Source organism: Podarcis cretensis, assembly GCF_951804945.1.
Source record: "Podarcis cretensis genome assembly, chromosome: 9".
Lineage (NCBI taxonomy): Eukaryota > Metazoa > Chordata > Lepidosauria > Squamata > Lacertidae > Podarcis > Podarcis cretensis.
The window spans coordinates 26,407,409-26,433,816 of record NC_137178.1 but is presented as its reverse complement, the minus strand read 5'-3'; the positions used below and the strand labels follow the sequence as shown (position 1 = coordinate 26,433,816).

Genomic DNA, 26,408 nt, shown 5'->3' with positions numbered 1-26,408 from the left:
GCTGTGCTGGTAACCAATGCAGTTCTAAGCTCAACTTAAAGTGCTGTTTATAACCTTTAAAGCCTTAAATGATTTAAGTCTACATTATTTAAAGGACCATAAACGGGCATCCAGGAGAGGCAGCTCCCACCCCACAGATTAACAAAAAAACAAACAGCTTTCATTTTTTAAAAGAGATTCACTGTATAACATTTGCATAACCTGAAATATGAAGCAAAAAGTACAGCCATTACTCCCTGTGTGTGAGAGAGAAACTAGCTTGCTCATCCCTTTCAATAATTTACTCTGCTCCCCCACCCTCAGCCTAAAAAATACATTCAGTTTCTCAGAGGCCTGTCTACACCTGTATCAATTTACCTGCACATTGAAATCAGTAAGGGAGGTCCTCCTTATTTGCCCACCACCAGGAGAAGTGAAGTAGGCAGGTACAAGGCACAGGGGGTTCACCGTGGCAGCCCTACAGTTGTGGAATTCATTGCCAGCCAGGCTCCATCAAGCTGTCAGGAAAGATCTGAAGACCTTTTTTCCCCCTCCAGAAGAATGGCTTTATTGGTGGGTCTGTTTTCTACTGTTGGGCTTGACTATATCTTAGTAATCTTGGCTGATTGATTTTTTGGTTGTTGCCAGTTTCTGCTATTTTTCCTATGAGTATTGATGTTCAGTGTTTTGCTGAAATGTTTGTTATTTGTTTAACATTCCATTAATAGCAGTTTTGCTTGTGAATTGCGGGGGGAATCAGTGCAGTTTTGAAAGGTTCAGTTCATCATCTTGATGCAAAATGGCATCCAGTACTATCCAAATGAAGGATAATGTGTGGATGTTGGTACCAAAACATAAACCAAAACCTCTCCTCAGTCTCAGGAACCATCACAACAAATTTGGTGACAATATATTCAGAGGTGTCAAAATGGCATCTGAGGATTTCCAAGCATAGACAAAAATCCGCTTCTCAATCTCAGGAACTGTTACACCAAATCAAGTGGCAATATTTTCAGTGGCATCCAAATTGGTGCAGCTTGGAATCATCATGCCAAATTGGGCAGTGACATCTTCGGAGGAATTCAAAGTGGTGCAGTTTGGAATGGTGCAGTCTGCCATCTTGATTCAAAATGGTACCCAACTATTTCCAAATGTGGACCAAAATGTGCTTCATGCTGTTGTGAAACCATCATGCCAAACTGAGAGACAATATACTGAGAGTCATCCAAATTGGCACTGTTTGGAACATTTCAGTCCGCCATCTTGATTCAAAATGGCTTCCAACATCTAAACATAGATGGGAAACTGTTCCACCACCTTGGGGACAAGTCATGCCAAATTAGGTGATGATGTTTCAAAGAGGCATCCAAACCAAATGAAAACAGACAGGCAAAAACCACTTTCCAAAATATATAGTAGGTTATATTGTATATTTGCCAACTTCTGAGATTTTTCTCAAAGATGAGGAATACAAATTTATTGAATAAATATGTATATATTCCACACCTTTGAGAAAATTCTCACAAGTTTCCAATTCACATTTAGGTGTGCTGTCACTGCATGGACAGTGAGAGCGAGTGTGCCAGGTGGATGGAGAGAACATAATGCTCCCATTCTCAAGTTTCCTGTCAAGTAATGGCCAGATTGTTGTCGTCGTTACTTGGGTGGGGAGAGAGACAATATCATCCTATATGGCCCTATTTTAAAAAACAGAATGCCTAGTGATGATGCAGAATAGTGTAAATAGACAATTTCAAAGGAAGTCAGAGTGCTGTTCACGGAATGGAAGCTGATAACCAAAATAACCAAACAAGGATCAGACAGCATTCAAATGAGTGAGGAAGAAAGAAGGGTCCCAGAACTCTGAGCCAGGAAATGGTTGTGAAGCACCAGCTCCACTGAGATAACATTTGAAGATATTAAGAAATACCTGTATAAATGGGTTACGACTCCACTTTGCCATGCTGTTCATAAAGTGAGAAGAGCTGTGAGCCTTTCTCAAGCCAAGAGCAACAGAAGGGTCATGTTTAATATAATAATCAAGTAATCCATAGGCATTAGGACAAATAGCATACTCCAGATACACTTTCAAAGGGCAGAAGAGCTATCGTATTGAAATCAGATGCCGTGTACATCACACATAATTTCTTCCCGCACTCCACTTCTGTCCTGCTCTGCTTCTTTCTGGCTCTGGAGATACATCTGTTTCTCCTCCCTCAGTTGATATGATCCAGTTAAATCCAGGCTTTGGAGACACTTGCATGAAACATCCGCGATTCCTTGATTTTTCAGAACATAAATCTTGCGACGAGCCTCACTATGTAGGCCTCTGTTATGAGATCATTTTCCCTATGAAATGCTATTCCACCCCCCTTTGCAGCTATATTGAGACCCATGCAAACATAGCACTGTCAAAACTGATCTCCATATAACACACCAAACAATTGTTTCCCCAGAACACTGATGAAGAGAGTGAAAAGGGTAAGGAAAGAAAAAAAGGTGCTAGCTAGGGCTCTTCAGCATTTTAACAGGCAGCTATGGCATAATTGGAGATCTCAAGAGAATGCAGACCCTGAACATATCAAGTCACAAAAGGCTTTGCTCAGACGGATATTCTGAAAACAGGCAACCTGCTATCAACAAAGATGGCGTTTTGTGTGTCTACTGTATTCCCCTCTCACAGCTACAATTCTCAGAGCAGTTTAACATTCCTTTTTTTCACAGAGAACTCTTGGAATTGTAGCTCTGGGATGGGAATAGTTGTCTGCTAACAACTCTCAGTACCCTTTAACTACAACTCCCAGGATTCTTGGGGAGAAGTCATGACTGTTTAAAGTGGCATCATAGCTATCAGTCAAATCAAAAATTAAAAAAGGAATGGAAATGTTTTGAAGCTTAAATCTTTTGAAGCTTTAAAATATTGTTCTAAGGAAGATATGCTAATATGCCTAGAATAAAAATGTAAAGTATATCTATGATTTGGAAAACAAAAGAGATAAAGGAAATACAAAGAATGATACATTTGGAGAATGCAAAGATAAAAGTGGAAATAGAGATTCAAAGAAGTTGAATTGTGGCGGAGGGAAGCTGCAGGTGGAGGGGGGGAGTATTATATGATAAGTATGTAATATTTGCCTTCAGTATTTTTGGATTGTATTCAATCTATTTTTCTTTTTTTCCTGTACTACTTACTTAAACAAAATAAATAAAATTTAACATTAAAAAAAAGAGTGGCACCATAGCATTTTAAATGTATGGTGCATACTTCCCAACATTTCTCCAATGAAAATAGGGGCGTCCTATTCCATCACCACCATCATCATCATCATCACCACCATCATCATTTTATTATTTATACCCTGCCCATCTGACTGAGTTGCCCTAGCCACTCTGGGCGGCTTCCAACGTATATAAAAACCATAGGAAACCATTGAACATTAAATACTTCCCTATACCAGGATGCCTTCAGATGCCTTCTAAAGGTTGTATAGTTACTTATCTCTTTGGTTCAGGGGGTCGCATAACTCCATACCCGCCAACATTTTTCTGATGAAAACAGGGACACCCTAAGGAAAAGCAGGACATTCAGGGATCAAATCAGAAACCAGGACAGCTTCTGTCAACCTGGGACTGTCCCTGGAGGGTCTGCTTGGAGGGTCTGCAATAGTGTCACAGTGGCTGTACTTGAATACCTCCTACTGTGTTTAGGATCAGAGTCCCAACATTACATAGTTTTTAAATGACATGGCCTTTTCCTCCATGAATTTCTCTAATCCCCCTTTTAAAGCCACCCAAGCTGGTGACTGTCACTGTATGTTGTGGGAGCAAATTCCCCAGTTTAATGATGTGCTGTGTGAAAGAAGCAGTTGCTGGGAACCACAGAAGGGGAGGAGTGCTCTTCTGCCTCTGTCCTTTTTGAGGACTTTTCACAAGCCCTTATCTGGGTGGCCATTATGAGAACAGCAAGCTAGACTTGTCTTTATGTTCTTCAGCACTTTATTTTGTCTGTCCTGAATCTCCCAGCATGCACAGCTTACTACAGAGGTCGGCTGAAGCTGTTCTCAGTTTTATTCCCATTTATTTCAGACAGACAGTGAGGATGTCTGGATCCTCCATAATAACCGAGTGTTCAAATTATGTATCATTTCCAGAAAAAATGGCTAGAGGGGAAGCAACCAGTAGCAAAATGGGTTTGTGTAGTATAAAGGAAGTGTGGGGTTTTTTTTTGGAAGGGGGGAGAAGGGACAATAAATCACTCATACTGTTGCATCCCAGTAGTATCTGGTTTTGAAACAGTTGAATTAATTAGGTTAATTCCTTTCCAATATTTAGAAGTTAGGAAGGCAGACTGAGACAAACCTCATCCTAAGTCTTCCAGGCATTTCCCTTCTTAATCCATTCCACTGGCGGGAGGGATTCATCTTACTTCTTTCAAAGAAAAGAAAAGGAAAAGATGTGTCAAGTTGGTTTGATGCTCTCTGACAATATGGAAATAATATTCCCAGTTCAGTATGGACATAGTTACACTAAGAATAAAGCTCTTTTCCCAGCAAATGCTGGGAATTTTAGTTCTGCGTATGATGGGCACTTGCTCAGTTTAAACAATCAAACAACGCGTCACCAACAAAATTTTCATAAAATCTGCAGCTGGCAATTTATCTGCATGAATGCAATTAAATTATGTTGAATTATTATAGCTTGAGCAGAAATATTATTACCAAGGTCCGTCCCTGGTCCAAGCAGTTTTCCATTTGCCACACCACTTTCCTGCTCTTTGCCTTTGAATCAGAGCATATTTCAATCCACAGAAAACCCAATTGATGTATGTTCTGATTCCACACAAAAAGAATAGGTTTTCCTATGGGAAAGCAGCAGGACAAATGGAAGTGTGGACTAGCACACCCTAGTTCTGAGAGTGGGATAAGGGAATCTCTAGCAGAGAACTATCAGTGCCTCACCAAACTACTATCCCTAGGATATTTTCAGTTAGAGTGGTATAAAACTAATATAGGTTGGTAGGGCAGATAAGTCCAAGCTTCTGATTTCTCTAACAGACTTTCCCCAAAGGACCAAACTCTGATGCCATTGGCAGCGAGGTGTCACCCCTCCCGATGTGAAAACGGGCTCTGTTACCTGCTATATACATTTCTACATATACATTCCTAAAACATGTACATGTACGCACACACGCACACACCATGCACAGTTGTGTTTTTACAGTAGGATCTGGACTGCATTGCCATAAATTGTGTTTGACATGAAGTGCAGTTACAAATATTTCAAAATTGTGTGTGGGGAAAGCTCAAGAAACCCATTCCCATTGTTATCTCTTCATATTTTATTATTTTCACAGCAGTACCAAAAGCTATGTAACTAAGACCAGATTAGCAATGGAAACTTTTTCTTAGAAACAATTCCCAAAAGATGCTTGCCCATGACTGGCCTGATAGGTATCTGAGCAAAATCAAATGTGAGTTGTCCAGCACAGCCAGGCTTTGTTTGGAGATGCATAGTTCCTAATGTTCCAAAGAACCAATAAACATTAAAGTTGTTGGTTTTCTTTTGCCTTCTATGCACATAGATGCTTCAAAAATCCTTATTTGCATTTCTCCTTGAATTTTGGATTTTTGAATTGCTTGCTCTTGTTTCTGAAATAGAACTGATGTGTTAAGTGAACCACCAAACAAGTCTTCTGTTTTTCCATAACAAGGTCATTGGAAGATTTTTGCATGGGTATATTCTGCAATATGGCATTGATGCAATAAAGGAGCAACAGAGGTGGATTTATAGTGGACCAACTAGATATCATTCTGCCTTATTGGTTGTTCTGCAATGCTTCCTCAGTGTTGTCCAATGTTTACCATCTGCAGATGCAAATTGGTAGTATAGCAGATCAAAAGCAGGAGAAAACAACAAGTGTGGAACATTGGTAGTTATAAAAAGTTGCAGGCTTTCAGCAGGAGGCTACAGGACATGGACTGACTGGAAATGAAGCTGTATGTCCACCGTGAAACATTTGCAGGTGTGGATGTCAGGGACTGGATGGATGCAGAGGAACGGTGGGAAGAACCAGCTGGGGAACCCCCAAGGGAAGAAAACTCAGACCCCAGGGATTGGTGGAGGGATGATGATGAGTGATCAGAGAGAGGAAACTGGGAGGTGTCTGAAGCTGAAAAGATAACAGGGCTTAATGAGCAGGGAGAGTTTGTGGCGCAGAGAAGTCCAGAATAAGAATCAGTAGCTGCAGCAGAAGAGTGGGATGAGGGAGGCCAAGAGGCAGAGATTTCAGGCTGGGGAGTGTCTCCCCCTCCTGCTGCGATAAGCTCCCCTCCCTCCTAGTCTCCCAGAACCAGGAGAGGCATGAAAAGGGCGGAGGAGAAATTAGTCATGTGGGTGCAGTATCAGATTGCTTGGGAAAAGCCCAGGAGTGGAAGGGACTTAGGCAGCTGTGGGATGGTGGGGACCTTAAGTCTCTGCAACTGCTTTGCAAGACATACTGAAGAAGAGTTGGTGTGCTCATTAGGTTTGACACTCCTGTGCAGATCCTGGGTTTTTCATTTATTTTTAATGAAGTGTTAACTCCACTTGCTTTGTGTGATTTACAGCTGGCTCACTCCTGACAGTGTGGATGCATAGAAAGTAGGGTTGGTTGTAACCAATCCAATACCATCAGAAGCAGAAATAATCATGAATGCACAACAAAAATGGCATCTGGATGGGGCATTTCTTATTAATTACTTGTTTTTCTCACCCCACAACAAGAATGTTACAAGCTTTTTCTGGGCCTACAGAAATCTTGCTTGGGGACACTGGATCAAAATAGTTGATCCAGTTTTCCTTTCTACCTGCTGAGCCTTGCCACTCATAGAATGCTGCTCTGGAGGGCCTCCAGTCTCTGAGACTAGCTGTGTGTGTGTAAACATCAGACCAATCCCAACTCCTTGGATTTCAGTCTATTTATTGAAACCGCCCCCCCTTCTTTTAAGGAGCTGAGAGCAGTATAACCGAGGTTATGAACTTGCATATAAAAATGAGAAAGGATTGGCACCATACCTGATGGGAATTTAGTAGTAACATTTCAAACTGGAAAGAGGCTCCTACACTTTTCCTGAAGGCTTCCTGCGTGGCAAGATATGTGAATATTGTATTGACCATAGCCTGACTTACGAATGGAGCTTTACAGCTACCCAACTGAAGTACTGTATTTAGGAAAGGGATAACAGCTGCACTCAATGGAGTTTTTATTGCCCTTTCAAGTAACTCAACCCAACAGCAGCAGCATTAAGCAAAGTGTCGTGGCAGAGCAGAGAGCAGCACAGCCCGTTCCTTGAGGTCATGCTATAAGTGCACAGTTATTTACCTTTCTGACTGCATTGTGCTCATCATACCTGTAGATGGTGGGAACTACTCAAAGACTGCTCCCCATTTCTGTTTATAGGCATAATTCTTAAAAAATATAAATTGCCTTGTCTTCCAGAAAAAAGGCACAACATAATTTATCAGTGGACTTGATTTCAGTCTGCTCTCTGTCCTAAAGAGTCATTTAATGTAAGTAAGGAACATGCCAAATGCACACACAATTTAGGAAAGACTTTAAGTCTATGAAAACCATTTGGAGTCACTATAGAATTGATAAATGGAGGAACTCTTACCCACAATCGGTACAATAATCCGAAAAAGCAACATTATTAAGCCTTTTTGGCAAACAAATCACCTTTAAAGGGATTTTGGAAAGACTTGGCTATCCATATATATAGAAAGAAAAGCTAAGAACCATACTGGAAGGATTGCATTAGTGAGCCACAGTGCTAACTCTTGGAAATGAATTTTGACAAGTACTCTTGCTCAGTGCTTTTAAAACTTCTACTCTGATTGTGGCTACTCCTCTGTGTTCATTCAGTTAAGCAGAATGTTACAGGGAGTCTTCACAGAAGCAAGGAGTCACAGAAGCTTCAGCTGGGTCATAGGTGAAGTATTTACAAGGAGTGGGATTTATAAGGCAGCAATCATGAGCAATAAGCACTGAGATTTAATGGGAGGAAGACTATAAGACAGGAATGGACTGGCTAGTGAGCAGCCAGGAGAAAAAGGAATTTCTTTGGAATGATACTGGGAATTTGTACAAGGAAGTGCAATGACAGCAGTTCCAGGTCTGAGGAACCTCTGTTAGGCCTTGGTGGACTTACCAGGCAGAACCATTCCAAATTTTGTCACTTTATTTCTGCAATTTTCTGGGATAAGGGGGCTGCGTCAGATTTTTTCTGGAATCAAATAACATGGAAATGAGTCCTAAGCATGCACTATATTTCATAAGTTTTCCAGAAGTGGCTTTTATATCATATGAAAGTTCAGATATAATGTGGAAATCAACAGGGACATACTGAGAAAATGTAATAACCTGTCATATGAATACAGCTATTACCCGTTTCATGAAAGGAGGCAAATATAGAGGTTATCCCTGAAAGATCACTGTGTATAGGCCTATTTTGCTTTTAAACACAGACTATAAGGGGGGAAAGGTGTGAAATGAATAAGCTAAGTACTTTGAAAGGGAATACGCATTGTATGCTAAGTTTACATAAGCCAAGGTGTGGCCTGCTTACTTGACACACTGAAAAGGATTGTCCAGCTTTTCCACTGTGAACAAACCTGCAGATATCAATTGTGTGGACTGTGGATCTAAGGATAAGAAAAGATAAAAGTTTTGTTTTCCTGTGGCAATCAATATTGCTCTTTCATACACTTAATCTTTAGCTATTTTAAATCTTTTGTTTAGAAGGCAGATTCAGCCCATTGCCATTTATAAACATGTTATTTTCAAACAAGCCACCTTAACTATAGCAGAAGCAGTTTCTTGATGCAAATCTACCAACAAAGAACTATCAGCATCTAGTCCAACATTATCAATGCCAGAAACGTGACAGTGGCTGCATTCAGATAGTGTTTTATTCAACTTCCCAGTGTTTTCTTACCTGATAATGTCCCTTTGCAAGGCACTGTGGGAATGTTCAGGGAGGCAGGAGAGGATATATTGTTTAATGATTTCCTTCCTAACTTGCGTTAGCAAGTTCTATATCTAAGCAGAGTTTAAACATTCCCCTTTAAATGCACAGCGGTTTGCTTGTTGCAGGCTAGTTTTAGCCTCTAAATATAGGATTCCTGGTAAGATCCCCTCTTGTCCCTCTTAAAAAGAATAAACACAATGATTTTATTAAAGTCAACATAAAAGTAGTTTACTCACATTCATTCAGTTCACAGTTGGATCCCTGAAGGCAGACTTATGTTACAAAAGAATATACACATGTGGAACTATCCCATAAGAGAGTTAGTTCCTAACTTAGTTCTCCTCACACATAGAAATACAGAATGGAGAAGAGTAGAAAGAGGGAGCGGTGTGTTCCCTGCCTTGCTCTTGTTCCCAGGCAGAGAGAGGGCCAGATTAGACCATGCCCACCTCTAGTCACATGCAGAGGAAGTTTGTCCCAGCTCAGGAGGAAACAGGAAGTTTTCTCCTGGTGGGTACAAAGCATCCCCTAGCATGTTCACTCTAGGAATGTTGTACTTGACTGCTATGTGTTCCACATCCCACAGGCACATTCAAACTGTGTCTCCAAAGGAAGAAAGAAAAGAATCAGGAACATAGTTAGTATTGGAAGTGCACCCTGCAGAAGGTGTGTTTGTGTGTGCTCTCAGGTTGCAGCCGGGTGACTGGATCCTGCTCCCACACCTGCAGTACATGAACCAAAACACAGCTGCCCATCAAAATTGGCCAAATTTTGTGACATAGCGTTGCATCCCAAAAATGTGTACAGAAATGCATATAGTGTATTGGGGGAATCATGCATAAAAATGCATATAAGAAGCTCACTTGTCAATGTAGTTCTGGGACTAACCCTCTGGCCAGATCCAGTTCCAGACCCTGGTCTACACTGACCACCAGCTGCTCTCCCCAGTTTATTTGACTAGTTGTAAAGGCTTGCATTATTATTTTTTCCATAAGATTTTATTAACACTTTTTCATAATACAATATGATAAAAGAAACTAATCTTAAAAAAGAAAGAAAACATAGAATCTTCTCTCAAAGGTAGCTCCTAACCCATGTCACTTGCAGATAGTGGACACTCACAGTTCTCACCTGGGAGCTTTCCTTTCTTCTAGTCTCTCACCCTGGGAGATTTTCCCTTCCCTGCCTCTCACTCAGGTCCTTTCACCAACCATCCACCACCTTCATGTGTGTAATCCTTGGAACCCAATAATGGCCCAGAGGCTTGCATTAAGAAGACTGTCCAGCATATTCCAGTCCCCAACCAACTCAAGCAGTAGCGATGGAAAAGATGTGGCTTGGATGCTTCAGGGAGAAAACATCGGTTTGCACTTCCTCTTTTCTATAGGTAAATTACAGCACAGTCCTGTGCATGTCTGCTCAGGTAAATTTTACAGGATTAGTCACATTACTGTCAGCTATTGAAATGCTACGCCAAATCAATCAGGGTTAAATTAAGAAGCAACATTTGCTAGATCTATTTCAGTGACATGTATATTGGCAGTATGAATTCAACCATCATCTCTAAAACAGTATTAAGTTTTATAGTTTATAGTTCATGTTCAGATGCAGTTTCATTGTGGTGCATGTTTGGACTGCAGTGCTTTGTTTTCCAGAGCAAATGATAAAATAAGATTAGACTACAAGCGGAGAACTTTTTACTGGCCTTGTGCTCAAGAACGTCATGTCTGATTTTGGAATGACAAAAAAAAAAAGCTAAGCTATTTATTCAAGAGAGTGAATGGGAGAACTGGTGAATGTGAATGTCACAAGCGCTTGTGGTTAGAATTTCAAAGTAACATTCCAGTTTCCTGTATGCTTTCTTGCAGGAAACTGATTAATTTAGAAGCTTGACTTGTGGGCTGTTTTTTTTTTAAAAAAAAAATCTGCCACATCCCATGCTTTGCTGTCACTTGCTAAAAAGTGGCCTTTCTTCTGGCTGTAGAAATGACTCCTTTCTGATTCCTAGATTTCAGAATCTAGACAGTAAACTGGTCACACAGGATAGTGTGATGAGATTCATAGAGCTTTTATTTCTAATACCAAATCTATCTGGTCTGGTACACTATCAGTTTATGAGAGCACTGTTCTTTCCGCCATGAACCTCTTGGAAACCCACCATGATACTGGAAGATGAAGGTATAATTCTGAGAAACAAGACCAGGAAGGGTCTTTGCTTCATCTCTTAGCTGCTTGCTTATAATCCCCAATGATGCAAGGTATACACTTAATAAGCGCACTAAGCTGTGATCTTTGTAGGGATCAATGGACATAACTGCAGATTCAAGGAAACATTTAGATGAAACTGTGCGGAGAATTCATGACAATGTGCTTCTGGAGCAGATGCTAGGCAGACAAACTGGGATACTGAGGGGTCTGCCACTTCCTCTTGAAGTATTGTGCACAGTGGGATCTAGGCTGGTGAGGAAATGGGCAGGTGACCTCTTCACCATGTGCACATTTGATTTGAGCTGACAATTTATTTATTTTTTGTCAAGGATTGAGCATGTGGCCAAAACCAGGTAACCTGAATCCCTGACAATGTCTCTGTTATGCTGCAACATCCAGTCTTAATTTTGATTATACCTACAAACACCTTTGGCATGCAAAGAATATTCTCCGCCACTGAGCTGTAGCCCCTCAACATTCTTCTGCGTCACATGCAGTGTACAGAGAGGCTTTGTCCCACCCCATGCCAGGGGCGGACTTGGGTAAACTTTGGTAGCATGGTGCCCTGAATGAGCCCAAAATTTGGCATCCCGAAATGGATCTTCTCAGTGATGGATCTTCTCAATTTTGCACGCCCTCGGCTCAGCACCCTGTGCATGAGAATCGCCCACACAGCCCTAAATCCAGCATTGCCCATTTACATGTTACACATGGGGAAAGAGCCCCATGTGTATGCCATGCAGAGAGTTTGGTCGGTGAGAATGGAAATCTTGCCCTTGACCAGTTTCTGGTTTGCACGGGCTACAGCCCTTCATGTGTCTAGATATAAATGCCCCATTCAGGCATTCAAGGATACACATAGTGGGAGGCAAAGAGCCTGCCACTCTCTACTTTTGAGCATTCATTAAATATACAGTTTGAATGCTTTAAAAAAGGGTTCTTGTGTTTCCAAGACTCCACTACAGCAAGATACAAATGGCAATATGGAAATGAAGAGGCGGGGCCCTGCAGTTGGCAATGAGTCATTGGCTTCTACTGAATTCTATAAGACAAGAGTTGAAATCTGCAACATGTTTGAGAAGAGGCACTTGGGTTATGTTCACCAGGCACCCCATGCCTGAATGTGCTTTTTTGTTTTACTTCCCCCCCATAAAAATGAATGGCTGAGACACTCACGTCTGAAAGATATGTCATGTGTTCTTAGGAGTACAGGATTGTATCCTGTGTTAGGCATATTCAGAAGAAACCTATTGCATTCATTCATTCATTTGTTACATTCTATTTCAAAGTTGTTCAGAGCAGGAAACAACAAAGCAGCAAAACAGTGCAATTAAAAAATAAAATAATATTTAAAGCATTAAGAACTTCTACAAATATTTAAGTACAGTCACATATCCTCACCTCTAATAATTTCAAAGTTGACTGGAAGAGCATCTTTCAGACATCAAATGCCTGGATGAACAGGAAAGTTTTAAATTCCTCCTGAGTGTTTTTAATGATGGAGGTGTAAATAATGTTAAGAATTAATGGACATAACCAACTTAGGTCCATTAATCTCAGTGGATCTTCTATGGGTAGAATACAGTTAGATGCAATCAACTGTTGCAATGGAGCCAAATTATTTCACAGAAATTATAATCAGATGCACAAGGCCTCCAGCTGTTCCTAATTTATGTAAGTGCGGGAAAGAGAGGAAATTTGACTGTTTAAGTTCCAGAGAAGATCAAGTCACAACATCCACTCTGATGCTCAGAAAAGAAACTGCTTAACTTCCCATCTTCTCACTAACCAAATTTGACAATTTTAAAACCATCTTGAATCTCAATCCTACTGACTCCCATAGATCACACTAATAAGATAGAACAGGATGGGGCATATGATGCCAGTGAGTTGATGAGTGCTGCTTTGAAAGACTCATTAACGAATGGCAGCTTTTTGCCAAAATGTTGTTAATGTCCCCAGAAGTCTGAAGACGCTGAAGACAAAGGTGTGCTATTTTTTTTGTGATGAAATGTCTGCTAAATTTTGTGACAGTGTCTGCTAAATCCCTATAATTAGCATGGGCCCCTGTTAAATGTCATGGGGTATTTGATGAAACAGGGCATGAACTCTGTAGCAACACTCTGGGGATCTGTAATGCTATCCAGCGTGACGTTTGGAATTTAACTACTAGATAGGGTTTCCTTATCTAGGAAACGCAGGGGAGAAAGGCATTTGTCCAGTCTAATGACCCCTGTTAACAGATTTATGCCCCTCCCTCAATACCGACTCTGTCCCCTCTGCCTCATACCAAACAAATGCGTTATCGAGATAATCAAACAACATTCCGAAAACCAGAAACAAAAATGAAGAAAATAATCCAGTTTGGTTATATCTTATTGCAGGTTTGGTTATTAATATATATGGAAAGAAAATAGAAATCTTATAGTTACACCCCCCCCCATATGCATAGGATACAGTTTGGTATATTGCATATATCCATGCACACACACACCTATCTGTATGTATACTGCTGTTGTGTTGCCATGTAGTGCATTGCTGTTCCTGGGCCATAGCTCAGATTCAGAGCACATGATTTGCATGCAAAAGGCTGCATGTTCAATCCCTGCCATCTCCCATTAAAATGGTCCTGGGTAGATAATGTGGGAAAGACCAGGTTCTGTCTTGTGGAGCCTCCATCAGTGGGCTGCATATGTTTCTATACATATAGGGAATTACGAGGGCTTCCAGTGAGACTGTGGATTTATACACACGGGCTCCTGAGGTACAGGGGAACAGGCCCAGTGTCACCATGCTGCCCTCAGAGGGGTCCCAAGCACCATGGTGTCTTTTTCTTCATTTTCAAAAAATGTGGGATGCGCAGTCTTCAGAGGACTGCTGGGCCAGACAGCTGGAGACACTACCATATTAATTTCACCCATAATGTCCCTGGGTTCCACCTGCAATGTAGCAGCACTTTGCAATGCTATGCTAGCACAGGGCCCAGAGATATAATGGGGAAATTATTGTGCCTGGCAGCACAAGGCATTGGATGGCCCCGAGAGAAGAACCAGTCCTTTCCGCTCCGCCACTTGTCCCCACTGCCATGACCCACTGCTACTTTCCCCTGTCACCTAGTAAGCTTGTAAGCTAGTAAGCCAACTGGAGGGAGGGCTGTGGCCTCCAGGGTTGTGTCTGTGGATGCCACCGGCCCCCTAAAACAAGGCTTTGGCCCTGTGGAGTGAGGTATGAACAAGGCTTTGCACTAAACTAATACTAAATAATCTCTCTTGGTCACTCTCTTTGCAGGCAGTAAAGGTACTTGTGCTTTCCCAGTGTTTAGTTTACCTGGAATGAAGGACAGTGGAGACTCTGGTCTCTGTAAGTTATTTACACATATATACAAACTGAGCATAGGATGGAGGAACTCACAGCATTGACATTCCAACATATATTGCCTCCTCATTAGGTTCCTGGGGAAATCCCCAAGCCATAGCTTTGGGTCCAGCCCAGAGCAAGACAAGTCTCTATGTCTCCAGCATCCAGCATCAGCATCAGCCTGAACAGCCACCTACCCCACCATCATATTGCTCTCCTGCCTAGGCTAACATAACATCCAGCCAGGTGAGGAGGGAAAAGACCCCACTCCCATTTGTCTCTATGGCAACAGAGCCCACTCTTTAAGATGCCGCTGAGTAGCTTAACAGAGGAACTGGTTTGGCAGGTTCAGCAGATTGTCTTTTCTAGATTCAAACCTCACAGATACAGGACCACAGGCCTGAAAGAGACTCACAGGGCTACATTCCCTTCTGAGCATGCTTCCAGGGGCCACATTCCAGGGGTGGGTGGGACCATAGACAAAAATGGATAGACCAATGGATGTTACAGACTCTTAGCTTTGTACTGGAGGCTACATTTTAGTCATGCAAAAGTCAGAGGATTTACACACCCAAACAAAAACTTCTCCATCCTCCATCCAGGCAAGCAGTGGGCTCATTACTGTGCAAGGACACATTCTAGCCAGGCAAAAGCACTCAAGGAAAGCATGGAGCAGGGCTGGAAAGAAGGGAGTATGGCCTGGAGAGAGTCCAGAGGACTGGATTAGGAGAGCTGGAGGGCTGGATTTGGTCCCCATGCTTGAGGTTCCCGACTCCTGATCCTCAAATGCTATATATTACACTGTCAAATTTTGTAGTGAACAGGACAGAGAGAGCTTTAAAACATAAATGATTATTTGTATTGTTTACAGTTGAAATAAGGCACAGATATGGCTTGGGACAAATCTACCTGTCCTAATTATGAACTGTAGCGCAGCAGGTAGAAAAATAAACAAACCGCTAACTTTCCAGGCTCCAATCCAGCAGATTTAACACATCGATGTCTATAGATATTTGGTTTTAGTGTTCCTAACACTGAGTTGGACTGGCCTCCAGGCTGATAATTTACCAGGTGAGCATAATGGGCTCAGTCCACTGGAATCACCTTCTGCACAAGCCCTGTTTAGAACAGGACCTGTACAGAAGTTCAGGCGGATTGTGCCATCTGTCAGTAGGAAGAGCTCACATAAAACTTAGGTAAGGAAAAAAGTTACCTATTTTACCAAGGACTTATTCTGAGATTAAATGTAACCTCAAAACAAATAGGTTCTGTGAGTTTATGCTAACTAGTCTAATTAATCTTCATGTTTGATCTTTGGACTAATACGTTGAACTAATTTGGGATTAAAAGATTACAAGTAACATTTTGAGTTGAAAGCTGTTACATGCCTCATGTCAACACTGCGGTGACAGAATTAACCCCGGAAGCCCTTTGGATTCCACACACTAGATGCTGCTGCTTGAGCAGAGTTAAGGCGACTTATTAGTGAAGGCATTATATAGTGCTCATCCTGAAATGTTAGATGCTAAGAGCACAATGACAAAAGTCAGACACTTTGGGTTTTGCTTATTGTATCACGAGCATCATAATCATCCTCCTGCATCATCCTGGGTTTCTTATCCACCCTTCACCGCAAGGCTACAACCATATAAAAATACAATAACAAAATTAGTTAAAACAGTCTGCAAACACCACTGTTGAATTCCATTCGGAAAAGGTTTTTTTTTTAATATTTTCTAATTGTAATGTTTTTATTTGTTTATAAATTTGTATATTCTATTGTTGTAACCCACCCTGGTACCTCAGAGTGAATGGCAGGTTAAAAAAATCTTATAAATAATAAACAAATAAATAGCCATTCCTATTCTCAGGAACCCTGATAATGCAGGATTCCTGATTACAGGGAGGTTTGTAAGCATGTACAAACGCAAGAAGAGTTCTGCTGGATCAAGCTGGTGGCCCACCTAGTTCAGCATCCTTTTCTTCTAATGGCCAACCAGATCACAGAATCCCAGAGTTGGAAGGGACCACAAGGATCATCTAGTCCAACCCCTGCAATGCAGGAATCTTTTGGCCCAAACATGGGACTTTAACCCATGACCTTGCTATTAAGAGTCTCATGCTCTACCAATTGAGTTTTCCCAGATGCCCATGGGGATCCCACAAGCAGGACCTAAATGCAACAGCAGTCTTCCCACTTGTGATTCCCAGCAACTAGAGACTGTTTGCTCTTGGAATCCCCTTTCAGACCATTCTTCTGAATACAGACAGGGATAGAGATAGAATTCGAGAACTGTAGAGTTGGAGGGGACTCCATGGATCATCTTCTAGTCCAATCCCTCTTAAATGGCAGGAGCAAGGCAAAGGTTCTGCCCCCAGGCTACCTCCCTACTTTGTGCTCTCACATGTTCTTTGAATGCCTGAGGAAATGTATCATAACAATTAAAAACAGTATGAAATTAATAAACAAGAACAGCAGATCAAAAAAGGACACATCCCATGGATGCTGGAAATCATCCAGTCTGAGGACACAAACATGCCTTCAGGTAACTGTGGAAGACCCACAAAGGTGAGACCTCAGTTAGGGGTTTCACAATCTGGACACTACAGAGAAGGCCCTTTCCCTCCATTCCACCAGCTGTTCTTCAAATGAGACTCACAAAAGGCTTCTCCTATTGACCTTAGTGAACAGGCAGGATCATACAGGAGCAAAATGCCCAGTGTAGGTAATACCATTATACAGTTTAGTTACTAGGTGGCCTTGGTCTCATTTGTACCCGGGCAGACTCAGAAGTTTCCCATTGCTGTTCTTATTTAAGAGATACAATAAAGTTCTTGTCTAGCTTTGTGTCATCCTAGCCTCCCATGACAGCCCTTTAGGTATCCTGGTCTCAAGCTGTTTATGGCTTTGTTGCTGTACAATAAATAAACTGCTACTACTACTTGGGGTTTTCCCCCCAGAGTTACCAAAACATTTGGCATAAATCATGCATTAAGCATTTTCCCATAAACCAAATGGACAAATGGGTCTTGATGTTATGCACTTCTTTCCATTAAAGCTGCGAGTCCCCCTGATGATTTATTGCTTGGGTTACTTCTCTGAATTACTGCTTAACCTCCTTTATATTAAAAAGGGGGACAGGATATTGGAGTTTTCTTAAAGTTGGGAATTACTAATGGCCCAAATAAGATGATTCAGACATGTTTTATTATACTCTGTCATGAACCATGCATTTTTTGCACGGGAAACCAATGATTAGTCCAACTTGGGTCACATAACTTGGCCAAATCAAGGAAGGTTTTGAAAGCTAAATAACAGAATTAATAGTAATGCTTATTTTATTCTTCTGGATTCATGGAGTCTAGTCATTGTTTGGTGATTCTTGTAATTTCTTGAAAGAGAAGCAGGGAGAGTATAGGCTTCTATTTTGAAGAGCACACTTGAGTATTTTATGAGGTGATGATAGCAATTTAATACCAGATGCTCTTTGCAACTAAAATTTAAGGAAACATACCTTACCTCAGGGAAAGGAGAACAGTACTTGGATACAATATGTCAGTATCTTCAACTAAATCATTGCCATAAAATTACAATGTTTTCTGCTAATACCTAAAATATTCTGCTGCTTTAGCTGGAACATGTTCTTATTCTTTCCTGTTCCAAATGGAAACGCATTGTGTCATGCGCTTTGCATTCATAAATACTTAACATCTGCCACCTAACTTCCTATATACGGTACATATTATTCAATGACTCCTTCTGAATCATTCACTAAGGTGGGTAGGGAAATCTTATCATTTTACTCATGAAAGTGAAACTCTTTGTAGTGCTGGTTATTCCCAATGCGGCTGAAGTTGCTAAACCAAATCTGAGTGGAGGTGGACTTTTGGTGGCCTGCTGGTGGGGGGCAACAGTGGTGGACGTTGGGGTCTCTCTAATTTCAGTGATGCTCTGTGTGATGCCAAAATTCAGTGCCCTCACCTCTCACCTTCCATTCTACCTCATAGTTGTGGCACCCCTGAGGCTCCATACCCAGTGTTACCAAACTGGTTGCATTCCCCTAAATCTGCCTCTGGGGCCAGCTCAAAAATGGAGAGTTCTGAGACTTGGGAAGAGGCAGCACTGAGGTGATGCCATGAGGCTTGATCTGTACTTAATAAATGTGCTAGTCTGGACTGGTGAAGGGATCAGGCCCAATCTTGAAGAGAAGTAGAGTTTGGATTTGATATCCTGCTTTATCACTATCTGAAGGAGTCTCAAAGCAGCTAACATTCTCCTTTCCCTTCCTCCCCCACAACAAACACTCTGTGAGGTGAGTGGGGCTGAGAGACTTCAAAGAAGTGTGACTAGCCCGAGGTCACCCAGCAGCTGCATGTGGAGGAGCCGAGACACAAACCCGGTTCACCAGATTACAAGTCTACCGCTCTTAACCACTACACCACACTGGCTCTCAATCTTGCTGCCAATACTACCTTCTACTCCTGGTCCACCACTCGTACCCTAATGCACCAAAGTGGTAAAGCGAGTTCTCCATCAACAAATCTTTCATGTCTTCTAGCTTGAGGATGCCTAAGTTTGATAGCCCCTTTCTTGGGTTTTGGTGGTCTCACTGACCCTAAGGTTATGAGTCTCATGACACTTCTCAAAACATACATAAAATATATGAGCCAGGAAGAAGCTTTGAGTCACATTATGTAGCCTAAGAAAGTGGGTAGCAGGAGTTTCTGTCTGCCCAGCTTGGCAACCTTGGAAGTCAGACAATTGCGCTGAGATATAGCTGCCATTAGAAGATTCAGGATGCTTCAGACACATTAAAATTGGTGGAGTGGTGGCCATTTGCTGTATCTCTTGTCTTTATTCCATGGAGTCAGGCTTCCCTTAAGAACAAAATTGGTGAGCACAATAATCTCAGGTGTTTGGCATCCAGGCTCCCTGACAGCTCACATTTCCATTAAAGCCCAGGAGAAGACATCATGATGTAACTCCTCCCATGGTGCTTTTCCAGATCTGGAAGTATGGGAAGCCATGGAGGCTGCAGAATGCTGGATAAATGGTTAATGGAAAGAAAAAGCGTCTCCACCCCCCCACCGTTGTACCCGGACACTGCCAAGGGCCTTCTGTCGGTTTCCTCACTGCGATAAGCCAAGTTACAGGGAACCAGGCAGAGGGCTTTCTCGGTAGTGGCACCCATCCTGTGGAACACCCTCCCACCAGATGTCAAAGAGAAGAACAACTACCAGACTTTTAGAAGAAGCCGCCCAGAGTGGTGGCTGGAATTCTAAAGTAATTTTAAAGCACACTGTGAATGTGGCAGAAGATAGAATCCTCTTTTGTGGGGAAGAAAAACTTTTTGGGAAACTGGTGGACAGATTTTGGCATGGGATTACTCAACATCTAATTATGAAGGCAAATCAGAATAAGGGCAGTGCTTAATTCCCTCATTCTGGAGCATTATGTACAAAACAATGGCGCTTGATGGGTATTGGGAGTGCAGTTTGTGCCACTGATCCATACACCTCATATTTCACACCTGTTCATGCCTTTGTCCCCCCCCCCCCATTGTCAAAATGCCACCTAACGTTGCACCTTAAGAACAGGGTGCTGGTGTTTGGGCTGGGCTGGGTGTGTGGAATCTTGTCTCCAGCCTCATTTTCTCCACACACCAGTGCTCTATGCATCACTTTACATAAATGACAGCAAATACCACAACTGAAGCCTATAAGAGAGTTGTCTATATGGGCTTCTGAAGATCTTACCTAACCGATGTTTGAAATGAATATCATTCATCACACAATTACACTTTTCCAAGGTTGAGTATTCTTATTATATTTAAAAATAATTGTACACAATGAGTATGGTTCATTTCCCTGTCTGCAGAATCCTTTTGCACTTGTGGAGTTTCCTCCTACTCATAGAAAAGTACTAGAATACACCTGATTGTACAAAGTTGCTGGACAACAGCCATAGGTTACAATCCTATAAACAATTATGAGGAATAAGACCCATAGAACGAAGTTGGACATAAGATTGAACTAGTGAATCTATTTAGACTGCCACTCTTTGCACTTTATTCTGCTCCAAGAATGTAGAATGCCCATAATCCCATTCTTAATGACCATACTGCTCTTTCTTATGAACTTCAGGATCATGAGCAGAGAATAGAAATTGTATCTCTGAAGTGTGAATTGGAAAAAAAGTTTCAGATTTATTGCTTTGTATCTTCTAGGTACGATGGTACTTATTTTTCCTCATGTGCCATTTAGAAGTTCTTAAATAAAGGACTCTTATGCCTGCTAAGGGAATTGACACAGTTCACTAAAATAATTTCATTCCATTGGATAGCAAGGTATGAAAAGCTGCAGTTCATCTTTTCATTCATACCACGGTCTGCCAGGGTATTAAATAAATTCCCCTCCCTCTTCCACTAAGTGGTTGGCATTTACTCAGTCTTCAGTGCTGAAGTTACTTTAAGTACCGTTTGAGTTATTAACTTCCCCCCTTATTTGGGTTTATATTGAAAGTTGTTATAAACTACTGCAAGTTGAAAATGGTGTCTGGAGAAATCCACGTTAAAAGCATTATTTTTTCTGAAGTATTCATCATTATTCTTGGTCTTGCAGTGGCATCCTCTGAAGCCAAAAGAAGTCCTCAAGAAGAAAATAAATCAATTATGGCAAGATTATCTCATGCTGGTTATTATATTAATATGAGAAACCCGAAAACAAAATTAGGCATCAAGGTCTAATCAATAAGTGAAAATCACTTTCTCACTTTCTTCCACTAGAAGAATGCTTATGTTCATTTATTTATTAAAAATCATTTGTATACTGCCTTTCATTTCAAGCAGAACAATAAAACAGGAAGGACACAGGACATAACGAAATACAACACTAAAAACATATAAACATATATCAAAATTTATAAATGTGTTGGAAAAGCCAAGACAGGCAAAAGGAGGTATATCTTCACACAGTCAATAGCTAAACATCAATCAGGACAGTCAAAAGGGATGCGGGTGGCACTGTGGTCTAAACTACTGATCAGAAGGTCAGTGGTTTGAATCCACATGACGGGGTGAGCTCCTGTTGCTCCTAGCAGTTCAAAAGCACATCAGTGCAAGTAGATAAATAGGTACTACTGCGGTGGGAAGGTAAATGGCATTTCCGCGTGCTCTGGCACTTTTCACGGTGTTCCATTGTGCCAGAAGCGGTTTCGTCATGCTGGCCACATGACCTGGAAAGCTGTCTGCAGACAGACACCGACTCCCTTGGCCTGAAAGTGAGATGAGTGCCGCAACCCCATAGACACCTTTGCCTGGACTTAACTGCCCCATGGGTCCTTTACCTTTTACCTTTTTAATCTATTTCACAGACAGAGAAACTATTGCTACAAGCTACCCCATTCTCCATGAGCTGTGCAAGATTCCAGGGGTTGCAGACGTGCTTACCAAGGCCCGCGTTCCCTTTTGGGACAATGAGGCACAGCCGAGTCTGTGGTGACTTTATGATATATGGTTTCTTTACACATCTACACAGCCCGAATCTGGATGGAGAATGTGCAAATCAGTCACATCTCAAGAGGGTCCTTTACCTACCATTGCTGTAGCCTCCAATTCCGAGAGTCCCCAAGCATCAAATCTAACCCCCTCTGCAGCATAAAACCAACTGCCTGCCTTATGCTCTGCCCACCCCACCCCCGCTTGCAAAGGATACATCTTTTTCCAGTTTGCTTACCTCATAACCCAGTGCAGTTCTGGAAACCTCCCCTTCCCAACTCTGGAACTGTATTTTGCTAATTACACTCCGCTCCCTGTGGCCAGCAGAGATTCTTTCGCCTTGGTGAAGAATTTACTAAAGCCAGGAATTAGCAGTGTAAAAATACTGGCTGGACTTGGGTTAAACTATTCTCTCCTGTGTTCCCAGTTGAGAAAAAAAGACCATGCTTTTGTCATATTTGCTTTGCATCAGGGACAGTGGCATTTGCTGTCTATGAAGAAAGGTCACACTACCTGATGAGAAATAGTGTTATGCTTCTAAACCATCTGCACTGTCTCTTTCTTTTCTTCAGGAAACAGCAGTAAATTCTTTCTGGATCTTCCAGATATTTTTTTTTAATCTCAAACTACTTCTGGTTAACTGTAAACCGTATAGGAGAACAGACATTTCCAATATTAGATCCAGCAGCAAATATATCAATGTGGACTTGCCTGTCAGATTTGAAATGCAAATGTAAAACTTACATTGGACAGAATGTTCATTTGCATTACAAATACATCACCTCTTCTGCATAAACAAGCATCTGATGTTAACATAAATTGCAGGGGGAAAAGAAAAATGCTCAAGGGCAAATTAAGAATCGTGTGTGTGTGTGTGTGTGTGTGTGTGTGTGTGTGTGTGAGAGAGAGAGAGAGAGAGAGAGAGAGAGGGAGAGAGAGAGAGAAACAATATGTTGTTTAAAACAAACAAACAAACAAACAAACTTGGGTTTTTAAGCAAAGGTTTTTGAATGCTCATAGATTATAGGTTTTTGAATCCAGAGTAATTGGCATATCACAATTATATATGCATGATTTATAAAGAAATCCTATTAATTTCAGTCGAATGTGGGGATAGATAGATATATATATATATATATATTCCTAATGAAACTGTATTGGTATTTTAGTACAATTTCCTTCAATGAACATTTTTTTATACAGTTTGACTAATGTATACATTTCCGCAAGCAACTTGCCCTAATGTAATGTATCCTGTGTTATTTTCACTAATATATTCATTTTTAGGCACACCTTCCCCTAATTTATATATATTTTATAAGCATTGTTCGATTTGAGAACTACATTGCAAAATTTGGATAAGTGTGAGTTGTTTCAGTTTGCATATTGATTTGAAAAGTGCAAATTTGCCTTTAAATGTGAACTGAATTGACTTCAATTTGCCCCTATTCCAAGAAGGACATTAGCATAAACCAAAAGTCTTCTGCCTAATTTAGTTGTGCCTTGAGTTTTCTTTGGGTATTGTTTTTGAAACTCTTCTGTCTGTAGGTTGTTTCTGATGCAATATATATAATTTGTTAAGTATTTCAAGTTAGTTGACAGAAGGAAATACCTATATGGTTATTCAAGGATTTTGACTCAAATATTATATATTCATTGAACATATTTGCTATGTTAAGCATAAAAGAGCTAATCCATTCTTATCAAAAGATCACTTATTATTTTAGCCTTTGAATGCTTTTATATTGCTTAATTATTTTCATTTTAAAATGGCTGGGGGTTCTTATACGAAATAGTCTTCTTTTTGTAAGGTCATGCTTTATTTATTTCCAAATGCATACTCCAGTTTTGTTTATAAAAACAAACAAACCTCAAAGCAGTTTACAAAAATATAATAAAACAGAATGAAAGCGGCTCAAATTCATAAAATAAATTTCATACAGAATTTAAGGCTATTTGGCAGAAATAGTACGTAAAGACTGACTTGAATTGAAAGCACATAGCATTCCCATTAAAAAACTTGCAGGCAATGAGAAACCGATAACAGGTTTATAAATATTTGCAAGGGTTTATTTTTCACTGGTTCCCTCTGTCACTTCAAAGGACAAAGATGGACATTTTTACCAGAAAAAGTGCAATAACGCTTGACTGTTGGAAGGGTAAACACTATTTTAATGAAAAATGGCACCAGTCTTCCACAAAAACAAACTTGAGTTTGTCCTGTGCATATTTCACATTAGATCATGCAGAACTCTTGTGATCTAACTTCCCATAATGAAGCAACTAGTGAATGAATGAATCAAGGCTAGCTTTAATCACCATCCTTTGCATTATTAAAAAAAATATCCAAAAAAGGATTACGGCATATGCTTTTGAAAAATAAGTTTTAAAAATAATGCAAAATATACAAATCAAAGGTTGCCTCATTTCCCTTGAAATAAAGGAAGAGTTGCCATTTCCCCCAAAGGGAACTACAGGTGTTCAAATGGAGGCTTCCAACATATTTATGTATTAAAAAACCCATCTCTCTCTTGCCATCTGTCACTAAAGAAGACGAGATATAGAACAGTGGCAGACTCATGTTCAAAAGGCTGTCTTTGGGATAACAAAGAGAAAAGTTAATGGACACAGATTTACAAATTATTAATGATTTCTCTTGCCATTTTTGAAAAATGAACGCTATGCACACCGTCTCTCTTCCCAAACAGATTGCATTTTATTCCTCTGCAGTTTGTCCATCAGGCTTCACTCTGACAACATAATCCAAAACTAATCCAGAGCATTCAGTTTTCCTTGTTGGCTCTCATGCACACTGCTTAGTCAAATCCTGCTACCTGTCAGCCCTCCTGTGTGTGCCAGACAGCCTGCCAGGTTAACCCCTGGGGAAAGCGAGAGACCTACTGACTTAACCCCTACTTCCCTTCCAATAATCCACTGTAAATATGTAGCGTTAACGGGCTAACTGCGCTAATCAGGGCTGGATCTTTTAAAATCTGCTTCATACACACTCGCTAAGTAGTAAGGATCTGAGCATCACTGTTAGAAAAGGGGAAGTCAGTGCATCCAAGTATATCAGCCCCAAAGCAGCAGATGACTAGGACACACTGAAAGGATTTAATCACTTAAAGCAGTGTGTGAAAACACATGCATCAAATTGCTAGGCCACCTAGTTGCTTATGAATCCATCTGAATTGTCAGCACAAGGTCAGGAAAAAACAATAATCCACAGAAAGCCCAAGAAGCTCTACCTTTGATGTAATTTATTCCTCCAGGTTTTGCTTCTTATAATTCACTTTTACATATATTCCCCTCCTCTGTCCAGTACAGCTCCAGCTTTAGATTTTTGAAACCTGCACTTTAAAATAAATTTCTGAAAGAACCGGCCCTTGCCATCATAAAATTGCTTCCCTCACACATTGCTTACAATCAAAATTGCCTAGCATCTTCAAGCCTTTTTCAATTTGGAGGCCTCCTAAAATCCGAAACACACAGCACAACTTGAGTAACAAAGACTTTTCAAAGTACTCACTCTTTATTTGGTGTTGCAGGGGGAGACCCCAAAACAAAACACCATTGCTCCTCATTGGAATTCAAGGCACATCACTCTGTCATTCTGTGGCAGCATCAACAATCCACAGCAGAAAATAACTTGCGTAAGCACGGCATACCCGGGAGCACTTAAAAGCCCCGCTAAGCTCAGCCACATGAGATCTGTAATAAAACATTGCTCAGCTCATTTAATGATTGGAAGGCATGATGTCCAAGACTCCAGGTTAATATCTGAAGTGGGGGGAGGTAGAGTTACCCATGGGGAGGTGGTCCTGAACTCTGTCATGAACAAAAGTAGGAAGGGAAGATCTTTTGTGGCTTGTGATAAGAACATTCATTTTAACTCAATTAAATTCCTGGCAGTCTCTTGGGAGGAAGAGATGATATTGATTCTTTATATTCAGTACTATAAATCAGAAGTATTTAAAAAATACTGAACACAGCAACTTTGCTATCATGATCACAAAACAAAAAGGCACTAAGAAAACAACAGCCTTCAAAAAACATTTTCTGCTAGTATTTAATAGTATAATAGTATAGTATTTTTCATTTAACTTTTAATAAATGTGAAAAATTGTTCAGGAACATTTGCAGCACTACCATTAACCAGATTAAGAGTATTTTTGTGCACCTTGAAAGTTTTTACAATTATATTTTCTCAAGTAAACATTAATCATTCATTCATTTTGAGGTTTATTTTGGAAATGAAAATTGAACCTTTTTTCTTGCTTTTAAGCTATTCTTTTCTTTTTGAATAATATATACATATCTGGGATTTATTTTCACAGAAAGAAAGAAAAAAAAAATAAAATGT

The 26,408-nt window shown here is 40.7% G+C and overlaps 1 long non-coding RNA gene across 3 annotated transcripts in view; it reads right to left on the bottom strand.

The window, feature by feature from the left end:
• The window catches only part of LOC307223938, a 45,175-nt gene extending 19,391 nt beyond the window's left edge, over positions 1-25,784 (bottom strand). The window contains exons 1-2 of one of the 3 annotated variants that reach the window (XR_013842330.1): positions 25,575-25,784; positions 4,339-4,407 (exon numbers count right to left, since the gene is read on the bottom strand). This is a non-coding gene — a long non-coding RNA (uncharacterized lncRNA). The remainder of the gene's footprint in view (positions 1-4,338; positions 4,408-25,574) is intronic. The other 2 variants (XR_013842331.1, XR_013842332.1) reach the window with 2 other exon arrangements.
• Positions 25,785-26,408: the final 624 nt, after the last annotated feature.